Here is a 13,391-nt window from a genome sequence, read left to right as displayed (position 1 = left end):
AAGTTGTGATTTAGCTTGTTTAATAATATTTGGCATTACTTTGGTAGCTTTTTTTTTTAAAAAAAAGGGCTGTCACGGTACGCGTGACCGACGCGTGCGCGTCAACGCCCAAATTTTGATATGGTACAAAAAATAGAGAGTTATGATGGAACCATACGAGTGTTGTGCGAGGAGCATGAAAAGTCTTCACGCGTACGCATGACTGACGCTTACGCGTCACCTTCTCTTTTCTGCTTCTCACGCGTATGCGTGAATGATGCATACGCACCGCCTCCTCATTCTGCTATCCACGCATGCGCGTGGACGACGCACCCGCGTTGCTTCCCTTCTCCCATTTCTTTCTTCTTTCCTCTCTCCTTCTTCTTTCTTTCTACTTTTCTTCTTTTTCATTCTTTTAACTTTTCATCTTTATTCTCTTTCATTCTCTTTTGCCTATTGCATTTACATACTCTCATCCATTGCATTTTAACTTTGCTTTTGTAGCTTGTTCTTATTTTCCTTCTTAAGTTTACTATTAGTGTTGAATTTTCTTACTTAACTGTTGATAATTCCTGAATCATTTTGGTGCTTCTTGACTTGTTTGATATTTAGTTGACATGCCATTTGCTTATATTGTTTTCTCACTTACATGTTGTAGCTACCATGTAGTTGAGAATTCCACTCTTATTTGGTATTAGCCCCCAGTTATATTCTATTTGCTTTATTTTCGGGCTTAATCGTCCGTCTTTTCTCTCCTTTCAAGCTGGCCACCGAGAAGAGAAAGAAAAAGCTTCTAAATGAGGTGACAAACAAGTTCCTCCACACAATCTTTTGAAGAAGCTTATCAATTGTAGCAACCCACCCTAATCCACCCTGCTCATCTTTGCATGCACCGAGAACGGTGCAATCTTTAAGTGTGGGGAGGTTGAGACCAACTTTCGTGGGTAACTACTTCCTTTTTCCAACACCAAATCTTAATTTTCTTTGTTAGTTAGTATAAATTACCTTTTGTAGTTAGTCATTTGCATGATAGATCGCATTATAGTTAGAGTTTGTGCATATTTTACCACTACTTAGTTGAAGTGATGATTTCTTTTCCAAGAAAATTATTTTAGGGCATTTCACTAATTTAAATTAAAATTTTTGAACTTGCTTGAAAGAATTTATTTTGGAACATGGTTCTAGATCTAGAACACACAAACCCAGTAAGATTTTGAGTCTATTTGATTGGTTGCATCTTATCAACCAATATTTTGTTTTGGGTGTGTGTTGTTCTCTTTAAGACTGTGATCTTTGTCTTGCTTGATTCTATATTTTTATTTTTTGATGTATGCATGTACTTATGTGATTGAGGCCTTTATTTTACTAAGCTTACATACCCATATGGCTTTACCCTTTCATCATCCTTTGCAAACCAATGTTGATCCTATTTTACCCCATTTGCTCTTTAATTTAGCACATTGCTAACTCTAAGTAAAAAATAATAAATGTCCCTAATTTGAATCCTTGGTTAGCTTAGACTAGTGAGAGTGTACATGAATTAAGTGTGGAAAAATTGGGTTTGGGGAATACTGGGTTTGGAAATTGGGTATTTTATATTCTTATATGAAAATGTGAAAATAGTTTGGGCACCTGTTCATGCATCCAACACCTTAATCATATGCATTAACTCCTTGTGTATATATATATATTCTCTACCATATTTCCATATAAAAAAAGGAGAAAGCAATAAAAAGGGGACAAAATGCCCCAAGGTAAGTAATGATATCAATGCATATGATTTGTATTCAAAAATATCAAGGTGCATGAATTTGTGGAAAAATAGTCAACGGGTAGTTAGATTTTACATTGTAATTACATGGAGTGTCTTAGGTTAGGTGGGAAGTTTAGGTTAATCAAGGATTCAGATTTTAGTCCACTTAACGAAATACATTCCTACCTTGACCCTAACCTCATTACAACCCTTGAAAAGACTTCTTGATATGTGTGTTCATGCATTAAATTTTTGTTGATTGGTAGAAGAAGAGAAAGCCTTGGAAAGAAAGATTAGTAGAAAATTGAGAGAATTAACCCTCAAATACTAGAGTGATTAGTGTGTATACACTTCCGATGAGGGTTCGATGCTCAATTCCTTATTCCCGGCTTTCATGAGCTTTCTTCTTGCAAGTTTGTTTATACTTCATTTTGATATTTGAATTGGTGGAATTCATGAATAATCATACTATGTTAGCCCTACTTGTTCACATATTCTGGGAGGCTGATTTACTTTTTACCAAGTAAGTAGAAACATTTTGCATTGAGTTGCATATAGATAGGTTGTATTGCATAAGTCCTACCATTTTTCCTTAACTCTTTTGGTCCCCTTGAGTTTAGCATGAGGACATGCTAATGTTTAAGTGTGGGGATATTTGATGAACCACTATTTTATGACTTATTTTGGATCGAATCAAGTGGATTTTATCAACTATTCTTACACTTATTGACGTAAATTGCATGTTTTTAAGTTTCCTTCCTAATTTTGTACTATGATTGAAAACATGCTTCCTAGGCCTTAAAATTGCTAATTTTTAATCTTTTTTTATTACCATTCGATGCCGTGATATGTGCGTTAAGTGATCTCAGGTTTATAAGGCAGGAATGGCTTAGAGGATGGAAAGGAAGCATGCAAAAGTGGAAGGAACACAAGAATTTGGAGATTTGAGAAGCTGGTGCCGACGCGTACGTGTGGCTGATGCGTACGGGTGACCAAGCCATAGTCCAGCTGACGCATACGCGTGGCTGACGCGTACGCGTGACGAGCGTCACGTGCTGAATAAAGTAAAAATGCTGGGGGCAATTTTTGGGCTGCTTTTGGTCCAGTTTCAGGTCCGAAAAGGAAGACAAGGGGCTGGGGAGTGGAGCAGGAGAAAATTCCATTCATTCACACACACATTAGTTTTAGATGTAGAATTCTAGAGAGAGAAGCTCTCTCCTCTCTCTAGGTTTTAGGGTTTCTTCTTTTATTTTCAATTTCATCTAGGTTTAGGTTCTACTTCTTATCTTGATTCAAGTTTCTCTTTTAATTTCTTGTTATTGCTCCTTTGCTTTCTTAGTTTTATATGTTGTTTCTTTTACCTTGTTGCTTTATTGTTCATGACTCCTTGTTGATTCCAATTTTGTTTTAATGCAATTGAGGTATTTTATGTTTATTGTTGCTTTCTTTAATTTCTTGTTATTATTTTCATGTAATTGTTAGTCTTAGATTTTACTATTTCTTGTTAATTTTCTATATTTTTATCTTGTACCTTCCAAGTGTTTGATAAAATGCTTGGTTGGATTTTAAAATAGATTTTTGTATTCTTGGCTTGGGTTGGTGATTTGGAGACTCTTGAATTATCAAAAATTTCTTTTTGATTGGTAATTGAAGATTGCTGGTTAACTTGAACTTCACTAAATCTAGTCTTTCACTATGAGTTTACTAGGACTTGTGAACTCAAGTTGATTGTATGCACTTGACTTTCCTTCATTAGTTAGAGGTTAACTAAGTGAAGGCAATTTACATTTACCATCACAATTGAGGATGATAATGAGGATAGGAATTCTGATTCTTACCTCTTGCTAAGACTTTTCTTATTTATTATTTTATTTTCTTATTAGTTACATTCCTTATTCATCATTCAAAATCCCAAAAATATTTTCCCACAACCAATAATAAGTATACTTCCCTACAATTCCTTTGAGAGACGACCCGAGGTTTAAATACTTCAGTTATTTTTATTGGGTTTGCTTAAGTGACAAACAAATTAAATGTTGATCGAGGATTGTATGTCAGTTTAGAACTATACTTGCAACGCGATTTTATTGAGAAATTCTAGATCGACAATAATACTCCGTCAAACGCCCGCCTGACTGATGGCCTAAGATTGCTAATTCAGGAACGCCCGCCTAACTAATAGCCTGGTTTTTACTAAGATGCACTTTTCTAAACTATAGCGAATTGTTATTATTATTTCCGGCCTAACTGACACAGATAAACCCGTGATGCCGAGGTACTCTGACTGACATGGGTTCGCCCATAATGATACTTATGATTTGGCCTAATTGACATGAATAAACCCGTGATGCGAAGCATCCTGACTGACATGAGTTTGCCCATGATGATACCAGTGCCTGATTGACTCACTGAGAAATCATATTCGGGGTTCGCCCTGGGTAACATCGAGTTGCGGGTAGACAACCGACGCATGAGCTCATGGACTGTACTGTAACACCATAATTTTTAGCATCTTATAATCGCACTAAAAGTCCATGCATTACATTATGGTGCCAACTTAATACCATGAGGTATGCAATGGTAAGCTAACAACGTTAATCAATAGGCAGTCATGCATATAAAATCGAAACTCTTGTTATTAAGACAAGTCCTATCGCATGACAGACACTCAGAGTATGCAGTGAAGCATAGTCAGTCCATTCCCAAGGCTCTAACAGGAACGAACTATTCTGATATCATAAGGTAATGCTTGGACTTTTAGTGCGATCATGAGGTGCTAAAAGTTATGGTGTTATATGCACTAGGAATAGGCATGCATCATCTTGTTTTGCACATGTGAATTTCTTGTGATTGTTTAATGCATTTTTCTAACTGTCTATGACTGATTCTGTTTGTCCACTATATGTTTGTACTCTGCTATTCCTATGTTGTAATTTTACATTTAACGAAAACTTAGAGTCAAAGACCCTAGGCCCCCATTTTGACCTTGCTGGAAATCTTTGGTTCTCACCCTTCTTTTCTTTCTTTCCCCCTCCCCATATGGGATCGGCAGTGATATTCTTTGAGATTTTGCTTGTCTTGAGCTATGAGAACCCTGTGCGGGGCGGAGTCTTCATGTGGAGCACACCTAGGACTCGCATCTACGTTTTGCGCAACCATAGTTTTCGATTTTCTGTTCATAGCCCGCACTAAGATCCCGACATGCCATATGAGTTTACCTTATCCGAGCTACATCCAGCTGAAGGCCAGTTCCCTTTCTCCCATGTTCTCATTTTGGTAAGGCCGCACTACGATGTACCATATCTGGAGTTTCCATATGTTTACGAGGATGATCGAGATCTTACTCAGCATTTTTCTATTCCCGCACTTCAGGTTGAGCCTATTCTCGACAACCCTTGGGGACACCATGTTGTAGCTGCTCATGCCGCACCTTTTGACCTTGTAGTGGCTGACCCTTCCGATGATTCACCTACCTGGGTTGAGCAGTTGGAGGCAAATTTAGAGTCCGATAAGGAGTCTATTCCCGAGGAGGTTGGGCCAGTTATCAGAGAGTTGTTCGGAGACCATCCCGATGTTTGACATAGTTGATCCTCTACTCCTTTTGGTAATCTGTAGTGTTATTTTCCCTCGCTAGTATTTTAGAGGGATCCTTTTTAGTAGACCGGTTCTAGTTTAGGAAACTCGTGTGAGGATTGGGACTGTCTTTCTTATTTTGTCTATGTATATATACCTTTGATGTAGTACTCAATATTTTGATCTTCGCATGTATCTCCAAAACTCATCTTATGTATATGTATATATCTTCTGTTATCATATATCTATCTGTGATGTTGCTGTAAGTATTAACTTTGTAGAAAAAAACTAAATAATTTTTACGAAAAATAGTTTAATCACGCTAATTCGACAAAGGCTTATAACAACACTTGATAATGAAATTCTGAGTCTAGAGCTAATTAGGTCCATACAACAAGTAATACCTAAACGTTTGACATCAGTCATGACGTGTCAAAAGTTGGATCGTTACAAGTTTGTATCAGAACAGTTTGTCCTTAGAACCTTGGGATAGACTGATTATGCTTCCTTGCATACCCTGAATCTTTTTATTCTATGCAGTAGGGATATTCTATAATATATTCTGGATGAAGGTCTGTGAATATCCATTATAGTAATATTAATACTTGATTTTGATATATTAAAATTGATCACTTTAATATTGATTATTAGGTATTAATAGGACTTAAATGGTTGCAAACAGGCAAGGACGCCCTCGATGGGAGGAAACGAGTGAGGAGACTTTTCTCGATGCAACGGCTATTCTCGAATCCGTAAAGGCTATGGCCGCTGCTGTACGTGATTCAGTAGCTGCTACCAATCGAGTAGCTAAACGTCTTGACCGTCACACCAGAGCTGAAAGTAGCCATGGAACTAGACGTGGAAATAGGAACAGCGACGAAGGTGAAGATAGATTACGCAATGATAACTGGGCAGCGATGTTAGCTTCCTTCTTGAAGATAAATTCTGCCACAGTTCAATGGAAACAGAAGTGCTACGTGAGCTGATGATTGGTTTAAAGAGATAGAATGATCACTGCGAGCACAACAAGTCCCTGAAGAACAGCGTGTAGAATTTGCTGCTTACATGCTAAGAAATGACGCGCAACATTGGTGGCAAGGAGTACTTCAACTGCTAGGAAGAGAAGCTTTTGACATCACCTGGGAGGAATTTTCAACTAAATTTTACAAGAAGTATTTTCCTCAGTGTTCTCGCACCGCTAAGGAATTAGAGTTGCTTCAGCTGAGACAGGAAAACATGACAGTCACTGAATATACTCGTAAGTTTGAGGAGTTATGCCGATTCTCGAAAGTCTGTCAAGGAACACCGGCTGCATTTGAAGAATGGAAGTGCATTAAGTTCGAGGGAGGACTTAGAGAGGAATTACTAGCTCACGTGAGTCTATTGGAGATCCAAAATTTTGTGGAACTAGTTAACAAGAGCCAACTGACAGATGAATGCGTAAAGAAATTAGCAGTAGCACGAATTAATCAAAGGAACTTTTTACCAAGGAATTTCTATCGTAACCCTGCTCCTCAAGGAAGGAACTTCAAAGCGACAAGGCAACCTACTCCTTGTCAGAATCCACAGAATGGTAATTTTTCTCCTCGTCTTAGAATGGATAACATTGCTCGCCACCCAGATTTGGACAAACAGCCACAACCAAACCAGTCAGGACCAATATGCACTATGTGTGGAAAGAGTCATGGAGGCAGGGCCTGCCTACTGAGGACAGGGGTTTGCTATAATTGCAGTAAGCTAGGACACATGGCCAAAGAATGTGAATGACGAAGGACAGGAGTTGCTCCTCCTAGGCAGCAACAGTCAGGAAGGGTGTTTGTTGTGAACCCTAAGAACGTCACTAAAACTGATTCTCTCACTCGAGGTAACAAAATTTGAGGGCAAAATTTATTTTGGGAGGGTAGAATGTAACCACCTTACCTCACGAGATTTGTGACTTCTTATTCTTGACAACGTCTATCGATACACATAAGTTTAAATATATATAGCGTTGATAACAGATTAGAATCGTAACCCGTGGTGTTAAAACTTTTTAGTCATTCTGATGACGAGTTTTGGTAATTAGATAATTACTGCTATAGTTAATTTTTTTCGAATTAGCCACATTTCGTTAATTCATTAAATAATGAATTAGTAGAGGCGGAACCCTAGATGCATCATCAATCAATTAGTACATGATCACATTTTTTATTCTTGGACCAAAATGTCGTTGCTATGCGTTAAGCCAAATTAAAGCTTTAACCACCCTTGCATAAAACCTTAAGTTAACTGAACCATTAGCTCACTCAAACCAATCATAATTCAGCCATGATTAAATCCGTCAATCACACTCCCTTCTCCCCTCATCACCGAACTCACCATGCATTAACCATAACCACACCTTTAACTCGTTTAATGACAATCACACTTGTCAACTTTTCACAACAACAACAAAGCATCGAAGCCTTACCTCCTTACACCTGACTTTCTTATCACCCTTTATATATATAATCTACATTAAACTGAACCCTAAGAAAAAGAAAAAAAGAAAAAAGAAAGAGAGCGTTGTGGGAGTAGGGCATCACCGAAGAAGAAGAAAGGAAGGAGAGCAAGCTAACCGAAGAGAAGGAAAATCGGACACCATGACCATCACCATCAAGTTCTTGCCTTCCTTAGGAGGTTGAAAAGCTTGAATTCTGATAAACCCCATTTTTAGGGTTTATCCTGTGCTTAATCTAGTGGATTTTATCCATTATTCTCACACTTATTCATACAATTCGCATGTTTTACGTTTTCCTTCCTGATTTTGTGCTATGATTGAAAATATGCTTCTTTGACCTTATATTTGCTAATATTAATCCTCTCTTATTACCATTCGATGCCGTGATATGTGCGTTAAGTGATTTCAGGGTTTACAGGGCAGGAATGGCTCAGAGGATGGAAAGGAAGCATGCAAAAGTGGAAGGAATACAAGAAGCTGAAGGAATTGCTAAAGCTGTCCAGCCTGACCTCTTCGCACTCAAATGGTCATAACTTGAGCTACAGAGGTCCAAATGAGGCGGTTCTAGTTGCGTTGGAAAGTTAACATCCGGGGCTTCACAATGATATATAATTTGCCATATCTGCCTCGAAAATAGGCGACGCGCACGCGTGGATCACGCGCACGCATCACTTGGCAAAAACTAAATCCACGCTCACGTGTGGACGACGCTCACGCATGACAGTGCCGCGACCTGTACGTACCAGAAATCACCGGGTGATTTCTGGGCTATTTCTAACCCAGTTTTCGGCCCAGAAAGCACAGATTAGAGGCTATAAAATGGGAAAATCAATTCATTCATCATACAACTTTCATAATTCATAATTTTAGGTTTTAGATGTAGTTTTAGAGAGAGAGAGGCTCTCTCCTCTCTCTTAGGATTTAGGATTTAGGATTTCTCATAGCTTTAGGATTGTTTCTTCTCAATTCTAGGTTCAATCTTCCTTTAATTTATGTTCTCTTCTACTTTTATTTATTCTAGTTTATCTATTTCCCCTATTGATCACTTTATATTGCTATGCGGTTTATGGATTCCTATGTTTAATTTGATTTTCTATTTAATACAATTCGAGGTATTTCAGATTTATGATTACTTTCTTCTATTTATGATATAAATAATTTAGATTTTTCCTCTTTTAGCTTTGGTTGAGTAATTGGTGACACTTGAGTTGTCAAACTCAGCTGTTGATTGATAATTGGAAATTGCTGATTGATTTGGATCCCTCTAAAGCTAGTCTTTCTATAGGAGTTGACTAGGACTTGAGGAATCAAATTGATTAGTCCACTTGACTTTCCTTTATTTAGTAAGGATTAACTAAGTGGGAGCAGCAACAATTCTCATCACACCTGATAAGGATAACTAGGATGGGATTTCCAATTCTCATACCTTGCCAAGAGTTTTTATAGTTAGTTTGTTTCCATTGCCATTTACTATTGTTGCTTCTTATCTCAAAAAAAATCCAAAAAGATACTTTTTCCATAACCAATAATAAACACACCTCCCTGCAATTCCTTGAGAGACGACCCGAGGTTTAAATACTTCGGTTATAAATTTTATTGGGTTTTGTTACTTGTGACAACCAAAGTTTTTGTATGAAAGGATTCTTTGTTGGTTTAGAAACTATACTTGCAACGAGACTTTATCTGTAAAATTCTTTACTGGCAGAAATTCTCTCGTCAAATTCCTTCCATCATTACCCTTTTTTGGTTGCCAAAAATCTATTCACAAGGTGAGGAACTTCAATTCGCCTTCTTTTATCAGTTCGGTTCCTAACATCACCATGCAAACCAACCTTTGTTCTTCCTTCTAGTTTGTGAAACTCAAGGCCATTTTCTCTAACTCCTCTGAACCATTGAACCATCTAGCTAGAGAAGGTGAGTATTTCATCTTTCTCCTTCTTGTGATCATGGATTCGGCCTCAAGGCCATGATGATTATGATGAACAAAATTGAATTATGATGCATTATGTGTTGTAGCCGAGAAGGTGAGCTTGGGAGCAAAGCACCTCAGTTTTCGAGACAACCAAGTAAGGGATAGGATAGATAGAATATTACTTTTATTGTTGTTCTTGCTTGTATGGATTGATGATTCATTATGTGTTTGATTGATGATAAGTACATATGAAATTTCTATTTTGATATGATGCAGAAAAGTAAATGTTCAATTATGTATATGCGCTTGTAAAATTGTGAATTATTGATTATGAGTTCTTGGGGCTATGTTTAGGGTGGTAGAAACTTTGAATAATAAAAGGAAATTTAAATGTGTGGTTTTAGAAGAGTTATAAGCTTAGATGTGGAATTTGACATATGAGGTTGTGAAAAGTGCTTAATGCATAATTTCTGCATAATTGGTAGCAAGGTGAATTAAATTCTCGGAGCAACCTAGACCACCACTTTGAACAAAATTATTTTTCCATGAAACTTTGGTGTGTCTTGAATATTTTATAAAAATTTCAGGACCTATCGATAAGTAGGTTGAGAGGAATGAAAAAAATTGTTGGTTTCTGCAGAAAATTCTATGTTCCTGCTGCAGAAGCATCAACTTCAAACCTACTTAACTTTTAATTCTGATAAGTAATTAAGTCAGAATTAAAGAAATTTTATAGCCTTGTATGTCTATTATACTCAGTTTAAATTTCAGTCCAATGCCATATTTTTCAAATTAATTAAGCAGGTGGGAAGGTGACTAGCTCACTGACCTTTCAAAACAGCTTTCTCTAAAACATGGCCATGTTCCTAGATGTATAACTTTTTCGTGTGATATGGTATTAAACTGAAATTTTGTTTGTTTGAAAGCTAGGTGAGTCTTATTTGATATTACCAATTTTGAGAGATAATTGGTCATAATAGGATTTTTCACGAATTAATTAAAATCACTACTGTCTGCTATTTTTTTAAAATTTTCTCAAAATAATGACAGAACTTTAAAATTTATTATAAAATTTAATTTTGATCAGATTACCTCAAAACCTAATTTAAATTAAATCTTTAGGCTTTTAGAATCACCTTATGTAAGTTAAGGTCTCCTGCACAAACTTTTCATGACATATATGCGCCTTAGAAAGTCAATGGATGTTGAGTCGGGGGACTGTACATAACAGTCTCTATTTTATAATCATAACTGTAAGGACTGGTATCAAAGCTATGCATAAATGATATTGTCTTAAACTTCAGTCCGTCACGAACGCGTGAACATATAGTTTGCACAATTCTGAGATCATTCAGTATATTAATTACTAAATAGAAGATTAGCCACTACTAGAACAAAGTTGCAGAAAATAGACTACGTATATGAATATTTTATAAGGTACAAAAAGCTGAGGGCAAAAGTCCCCAAGAGATTAACGTAGAGAATAAGAAAAACCCAAAATATTGACCAAAGATTGCTAATACGGGAACGTCCTCCTGACTGATAGCCTAAGATTGCTAATGCAGGAATGCCCGCCTGACTGATAGTCTATTTCTCACTGAGATGCACTTTTCTAAGCTATAGCAAATTGTTATTATTATTTTCGGCCTAACTGACACGGATAAACCCGTGATGCCGAGGTATCCTAACTGACATGGGTTCAGCCATGATGATACTTATGATTTGGCCTAACTGACACGGATAAACCCGTGATGTCGAAGTATCCTGACTGACATGGATTCGCCATGGATGATACCAGTGCCTGACTGACTCAGTGAGAAATCATATTCGGGGTTCGCCCTGGGTAACGTCAGGTTGTGGGTAGACAACTGACACATGAGCTCATGGCCTGTACTAGGAACATGCATGCATCATATCGTTTTGCGCATGTGAATTTCTTGTGTTTGTTTACTGCAATTTCCTAACTGTCTATGACTGATTCTGTTTGTCCGCTATATATTTCTACTCTGTTATTCCTATGTTGTAATTTTACATTTAATGAAAACTTAGAGACAAAGATCTTAGCCCCCCTTTTCACCCTGCTAGGAACTTTAGGTTCTCACCCTTCTTTTCTTTCTTTCCCCTCCCCATATGGGATCGACAGTGATATTCTTTGAGATTTTGCTTGTCTTGAGCTATGAGGACCCTGTGCGGGGAAGAGTCTTCATGTGGAGCACACCAAGGACCTGCATCTACGTTTTGCATGACCGTGGTTTTCGATTTTTTGTACATAGCCCGCACTAAGATTCCGACATGCCATATGAGTTTACCTTATCCGAGCTACATCCAGCTGAAGGCCAGTTCCCTTTCTCCCATCTTCTCATTTTGGTAGGGCCGCACTACGATGTACCATATCTGGAGTTTCCGTACGTTCACGAGGATGATCCAAATCTTGCTCAGCATTTTCCTATTCCCGCACTCTAGGTTGAGCCTATGCCTGACAACCCTTGGGGACACCATGTTACAACTGCTCAGGCCGCACCTTTTGACCTTGCAGTGGCTGACCCTTTCGATGATTCATCCACCTGGGTTGAGCAGTTGGAGGCAGATTTAGAGTCTGATGAGGAGCCTATTCCTGAGGAGGTTGGGCCAGTTATCAGAGAGTTGTTCGGAGACCATCCCAGAGTTTGACATAGTTGATCTTCTACTCCTTTTGGCGATCTGTAGTGTTATTTTTTCTCATTTTTGTAGTATTTAGAGGGATAGGATCTTTCAGCAGACCAGTTCCAGATTAGGAAACCCGTGTGAGGATTGAGACCGTTTTTCTTATTTTGTCTATGTATATATACTTTTGATGTAGTACTTGGTATTTTGATCTTTGGCATGTATTTCCAAAACTCATCTTATGTTTATATATGTATATATATTCTGTTATCGTGTATCTATCTGTGATGTTGCTGTAAGTATTGACTTTGCGGAAAAAAAACTAAATGAATTTTACGAAAAATAGTTTAATCACACTAATCCGACAAAGGCTTATAATAACACTTGATAAGGAAATTGTGAGTCTAGTGCTAATTAGGTCCATACGATAAGTAACACCTAAATGTTTGGCATCAGTCATGACGTATCAAAAGTTGGGTCGTTACAAATTTTACCATACAACACATATTTTTTCTTCCTCTTCCCAGCATTCTTCTTTGAGAATTTCTTACCCTTTTTTTTTTCAGGGGACACATTCTTCTTCTTTGAAGGAGACACATATGTTTTTTCCTTTGCCTTCTTTTCACGTCTTCTTGAAAACTCTAACTTACTGCTATCAGTCTCATAATTGGGAAGAGGAGGCTTGTAGGCCTCATCCTCGATACTCTTATATCCATCATCCAAATAAGAATCATTTGTGATCACCAAAGGGTCAGGCTCTGGCTCAACTTGTGGCTTTGGTTTAACTTCCGTTGGTTGACTTACAGAATATATTACCCTTTAGAATATGAAGTCCAAACTCCATGTTCTTGTCCTTGGATCAAGCCAATACTTTTTCTTGTATTCTGGATATCCTAACTCCCTAAATAGTTCTTCCAAGTCCTTCTTGTTGACAAAACCAATATCCATGGTGAAAACTTTTCAACCTTTTCATCTATGTACTACAACAGTCCATTTGAATCTCTTAAGACTCCGACCGTGATGAAAAAAGGTACAACAAATACAGACATCTG

This window comes from Arachis ipaensis, chromosome B7 (assembly GCF_059453495.1).
Source record: "Arachis ipaensis isolate K30076 ecotype BB chromosome B7, ASM5945349v1, whole genome shotgun sequence".
In the NCBI taxonomy this organism is placed as follows: Eukaryota; Viridiplantae; Streptophyta; class Magnoliopsida; order Fabales; family Fabaceae; genus Arachis; species Arachis ipaensis.
Note: the sequence above shows the minus strand (reverse complement) of the source record.